The sequence below is a fragment of the Physeter macrocephalus genome, chromosome 18 (assembly GCF_002837175.3).
Source record: "Physeter macrocephalus isolate SW-GA chromosome 18, ASM283717v5, whole genome shotgun sequence".
Lineage (NCBI taxonomy): Eukaryota > Metazoa > Chordata > Mammalia > Artiodactyla > Physeteridae > Physeter > Physeter macrocephalus.
The window spans coordinates 80,262,851-80,268,901 of NC_041231.1; the positions used below are offsets into that span (position 1 = coordinate 80,262,851).

The following is a 6,051-nucleotide window of genomic DNA, read 5'->3' on the forward strand; positions in this document are numbered from 1 at the left end:
GGGAGAAAGGGGTAGGTGAAGAGGGGCAAGATAACTATTTTTTTCCTAGTGTAGCTCCCTTATTTTATCAGGAAAAATCCTTCCTAGAAGCTCTCTTTTCTCCCAATAGACTTCCCCTAAGGCTCATTGAACACAAATGGTCATCTGCCTACAGTAACCAGCAAAGAGGACCTGTATCGCCACAGTTGGTTCAAAATAATGATGAGTTATCAAACCTAGATTTTTGGCAAGAAAGAAGACAGAATGACCTTGGGTAAGTAAATAATGACTACCAAATACGGGGATGCTTCTCTGCGAAGATGACATTTGAACTGAAACCTCAATGATGAGGTGGTGCCGGTCTTGTGTATCATGTACCATGGTGGTGTGGAGGCAGGACCTGGGCCAGGCTAGTTGGTCATGGAAGTTTCGACAGCAGAGGAGACACCTGAGGACAAGAATGAGTCACCAGGTGAAGCTCTGGGTAGAGATGGACAGAGGCCTTTCAGGCTGCTGGAGAGGCTCATGGAAAGGAGAAAGAATGTGACCCAATTTGTAAGCGAGAGCGAGACAAACAAGACGGGTTAGGTCACAACCCTGGTGAAGATGATTTCAGATGGGAACATTCTGATCCCAACATTACAAAAGTAGTGATAAGGTAATGGTATGCAAAAGGAGGCTACTCAGCTTCACTTCAGGCTGTGGAGGAGACTTCCTCAAGAAAGAGACAGTTGATTTGGAGTTTCAGAGACTTGAAACAACACGATGAAAAAGCTTCAACAAGGCATTACCAGTGTGTAATGTGTGAGTCAGGGAGTGATGGGTGATGAGATTGGAGCCACGCTGGGGAGCTCTGCTTTATTTAATTTGGGCCAGTACTTGTCTTTTCAAAAGTTGAGAGTCCCTGGTAAAAATAAATGAGCTGGTTTCCTCCTTTGTGCAGTGTGAAGTTGGGCTTGGATGATCTCCAAGAACACCTCCATCATTTATATTCCGGGTCTCTAGTAGATGCTCAAGAAAAGTTTACCGAGCAAATGAACTATGAACAAGCCTCAGTCTTTCCTGTTGGCAAAACTTTGCCCATCAGTGTAAATTGGACGTGTCCTTCCAGGCCTGACCTGGCCCTGCAGGCTCCATGAAACGGCCCTGGGCCAACCTCCATCAACCCTTCCCTGCTTTGGACTTCCTGCTTCCACTCTTAGCTGAGAAGGCCTTCTACATTCCCCACATTTATGTTTCTTTTCTTCCCAACTAGACTGTGAGCTCTGAGAAGTCAGGAGTGATATTTACATAAATCAATATATCCACAAACATATGGGAAACTGGGTATATGGTATATACACAACGAAAATATTGAATTTTCCCATCTGATGAATGGACTTGAGTGGATTTCAATCCCAAAGGGGATTCTTAAATCTCTGGTTGTTCCCTAGAAGATCCAGAGCAATCCAGGAAGCAAAATGAGGATGAGGGAGCTCAGCGATTGAAAATGAGGAGCGCCTCTCACTGTGTTACAAGAACTCCTTAATGTGGGTTTTGAAAATTCCATGCCTTAGTTAAATGTGAGTGTGGTTTTTGAAACATGGCCTTCAGAGAGCTAGAAAGTCCATGAATGCTAAAAAAATTTGGAAAGGATCTGTGAGTGTTTCAAAGTTAGAAAGACACATCACTCTGCATGTTGTCTTCCAAGAGCCTCGGTCCTTACATCTGTCAGTAGAGGTTAGGTTATGCTGAAGTAACAAATAGTCCCCAAATTTCAACAACTAGAAACAATCAAGGGTCACATTTAGCTCATGCCCATCACAGGTCAGCAGGGCCCATGCTTATTCTTCAGGAACCCAGGATGGAGTGGCTACCATTTTGAATTGCCGGTCACCACGGCAGAACAACTTGCCTGACCCCTCTAACCACAAGGAGGTTAGGAATGGCAATGCCACCTGGTACCTGAACTAGGGACATCCAGAAACAATTAGAGAACCATGCTACCATAATCCTAGTTACCAGAAAGCTAGCCAAAGACAGAGCTCCAAGCACAGACACTTGAGTTTTCTATATCCTATTTTCAGGCTTAGGCAGATGCATGAGGACGTTAGTAGCTATTAAATAAGTTCATTTGTATCATTTTTATAACTAGATTCCACATATGAGTGGACCTTCTGTATAGCACAGGGAACTCTATACCATATTCTGTAATAAACCATAATGGAAAAGAATATGAAAACGAATATATATGTGTCTAACTGAATTACTTTTCTGTACAGCAGAAATTAACACAACATTGCAAACCAACTACACTTTAATTAAAAGAATTTTTTTTTAAAAAGGGTCAGCTACAAAACAAAACAAAAAGAATGGTGTTTCTATAAAGGGAGAAGTGGTCAACTGAGTTGAGGTTTGCCAAGGTCTCTGATCTAAAGGAGTTTATAATCTGCTATAAGAGACAGTTAACAAACAAAGAATTGTCACCAGAGGTGTTCATTCATCCAATCACTTGTGTAACACGTATTTACTGAGCTCCTAAAAAGCACCAGGCACAGTTCTAGGTGTGGAAATACAGCAGTGATAAAACTCACCAGGGTCCTGCCCCCATGGTCTTTACCTTCTAGTGGAGGAAGACAACTAACCGAAATATTCCAATAAGCATGATCATTTGCACTAGTGATATGTATGAAGAAAATATTGGAATATGATAGAGAATGACTGGGGTGCTACAATCAGAGTATCAGTTTGGCTACAAGTAATAGAAAACCCAATGGTCACAGCAGTCCTAGGAACATTAATTATTTATCTAAGAAGTCCAGAGGTTATTGATCCCAGAGTGGGTTCAGTAATTTAGTGGTGTCATTAAGGACCAAGGCTTTTTCCATCCTTCTATTCCTCCATCTTCAACATATTGACATTTTCCTCAGGCTTGTTGCCTCATGGTTGCAAGATAGTTGCCATAGCTGCAGACATTACATCCTCCTACAGTTTCCAAAGCCAGAAGGGAGAAAGGGGTAGGTGAAGAGGGGCAAGATAACTATTTTTTTCCTAGTGTAGCTCCCTTATTTTATCAGGAAAAATCCTTCCTAGAAGCTCTCTTTTCTCCCAATAGACTTCCCCTAAGGCTCATTGAACACAAATGGTCATCTGCCTACAGTAACCAGCAAAGAGGACCTGTATCGCCACAGTTGGTTCAAAATAATGATGAGTTATCAAACCTAGATTTTTGGCAAGAAAGAAGACAGAATGACCTTGGGTAAGTAAATAATGACTACCAAATACGGGGATGCTTCTCTGCGAAGATGACATTTGAACTGAAACCTCAATGATGAGGTGGTGCCGGTCTTGTGTATCATGTACCATGGTGGTGTGGAGGCAGGACCTGGGCCAGGCTAGTTGGTCATGGAAGTTTCGACAGCAGAGGAGACACCTGAGGACAAGAATGAGTCACCAGGTGAAGCTCTGGGTAGAGATGGACAGAGGCCTTTCAGGCTGCTGGAGAGGCTCATGGAAAGGAGAAAGAATGTGACCCAATTTGTAAGCGAGAGCGAGACAAACAAGACGGGTTAGGTCACAACCCTGGTGAAGATGATTTCAGATGGGAACATTCTGATCCCAACATTACAAAAGTAGTGATAAGGTAATGGTATGCAAAAGGAGGCTACTCAGCTTCACTTCAGGCTGTGGAGGAGACTTCCTCAAGAAAGAGACAGTTGATTTGGAGTTTCAGAGACTTGAAACAACACGATGAAAAAGCTTCAACAAGGCATTACCAGTGTGTAATGTGTGAGTCAGGGAGTGATGGGTGATGAGATTGGAGCCACGCTGGGGAGCTCTGCTTTATTTAATTTGGGCCAGTACTTGTCTTTTCAAAAGTTGAGAGTCCCTGGTAAAAATAAATGAGCTGGTTTCCTCCTTTGTGCAGTGTGAAGTTGGGCTTGGATGATCTCCAAGAACACCTCCATCATTTATATTCCGGGTCTCTAGTAGATGCTCAAGAAAAGTTTACCGAGCAAATGAACTATGAACAAGCCTCAGTCTTTCCTGTTGGCAAAACTTTGCCCATCAGTGTAAATTGGACGTGTCCTTCCAGGCCTGACCTGGCCCTGCAGGCTCCATGAAACGGCCCTGGGCCAACCTCCATCAACCCTTCCCTGCTTTGGACTTCCTGCTTCCACTCTTAGCTGAGAAGGCCTTCTACATTCCCCACATTTATGTTTCTTTTCTTCCCAACTAGACTGTGAGCTCTGAGAAGTCAAGAGTGATATTTACATAAATCAATATATCCACAAACATATGGGAAACTGGGTATATGGTATATACACAACGAAAATATTGAATTTTCCCATCTGATGAATGGACTTGAGTGGATTTCAATCCCAAAGGGGATTCTTAAATCTCTGGTTGTTCCCTAGAAGATCCAGAGCAATCCAGGAAGCAAAATGAGGATGAGGGAGCTCAGCGATTGAAAATGAGGAGCGCCTCTCACTGTGTTACAAGAACTCCTTAATGTGGGTTTTGAAAATTCCATGCCTTAGTTAAATGTGAGTGTGGTTTTTGAAACATGGCCTTCAGAGAGCTAGAAAGTCCATGAATGCTAAAAAAATTTGGAAAGGATCTGTGAGTGTTTCAAAGTTAGAAAGACACATCACTCTGCATGTTGTCTTCCAAGAGCCTCGGTCCTTACATCTGTCAGTAGAGGTTAGGTTATGCTGAAGTAACAAATAGTCCCCAAATTTCAACAACTAGAAACAATCAAGGGTCACATTTAGCTCATGCCCATCACAGGTCAGCAGGGCCCATGCTTATTCTTCAGGAACCCAGGATGGAGTGGCTACCATTTTGAATTGCCGGTCACCACGGCAGAACAACTTGCCTGACCCCTCTAACCACAAGGAGGTTAGGAATGGCAATGCCACCTGGTACCTGAACTAGGGACATCCAGAAACAATTAGAGAACCATGCTACCATAATCCTAGTTACCAGAAAGCTAGCCAAAGACAGAGCTCCAAGCACAGACACTTGAGTTTTCTATATCCTATTTTCAGGCTTAGGCAGATGCATGAGGACGTTAGTAGCTATGGCCAAGTACCACAGATCTTGTGCCACCTCTATAGTCCTGGATCCCTTGCCAGAAAGGGAAGCCTTGGCTATTTGTGAGAGTCTGCGTGTGTCACCCAGTGTGTGACTCATCCATTCTCCAGTACTCTGCCCCTCCCACCTCAGGAGCTATTCCCAAGCAGGATTTGCCTGTCAGGCTGCAGGGCCCCTGCATATGGGGCTAGCTGCCTGTGCCAGAGCAGGGCCAGCCTGAATGCCTCAGCCTGGGGAGCCACCATTCAGGGCTAAACTGACAGCTCAGAGATAGAGGAGTTCAGCCTGCTAATTTGCTGCAAGATACAGCAAAGGAGAGCCACTGACACCTGCGTCTCCAGCTGCCAGGGAGTGGGGCGAATTTGCCAGTGACTTTGTCGTTGGCTAGCCACAGTGAGTAGTCCCATGCTCCTCTCCCTCCAAGGACTTCCTTGGGAGAATTTCAGAGGTGAGCAGCCAATTATGATTCTACACTTTGGAGGCTTTGTAATTTGGGCTTTTGTTAATAACATAGACAGGGAATAAGTATTCAAAAGGAATTTGGTAACCTGGGGGCATTTGACATAATTCAATAAGAGCACTAGTCTGTATGAAAATGTTTTTGCTTTTACTGATTACTCTCTGCTTCTCTGATCCCATGCAAATATCAGAGTCCAGGAAACTGGAATCTTTAAAGGAATTATTTTCTTCTTCTCATGACCTGAAAGTGATTGAGTAACTACAGAAGCGAATTCACTTTTCCTTTTTTTTTTTTTAACAACTTTATTGGAGTATAATTGCTTTACAATGGTGTGTTAGTTTCTGCTTTATAACAAAGTGAATCAGTTATACATATACATAAGTTCCCATATCTCTTCCCTCTTGCATCTCCCTCCCTCCCACCCTCCCAATCTCACCTCTCTAGGTGGTCACTAAGCACCGAACTGATCTCCCTGTGCTATGCGGCTGCTTTCCACTAGCTATCTATTTTACGTTTGGTAGTGTATATATGTCCAT

The 6,051-nt window shown here is 43.5% G+C and overlaps 1 long non-coding RNA gene across 1 annotated transcript in view; it reads left to right on the forward strand.

Moving 5' to 3' along the window:
* Positions 1-5,256: 5,256 nt before the first annotated feature.
* Positions 5,257-6,051, forward strand: part of LOC129391509 (uncharacterized) — a 17,754-nt gene continuing 16,959 nt past the window's right edge. Inside the window, exon 1 of the long non-coding RNA XR_008615729.1 lies at positions 5,257-5,503. This is a non-coding gene — a long non-coding RNA (uncharacterized lncRNA). The remainder of the gene's footprint in view (positions 5,504-6,051) is intronic.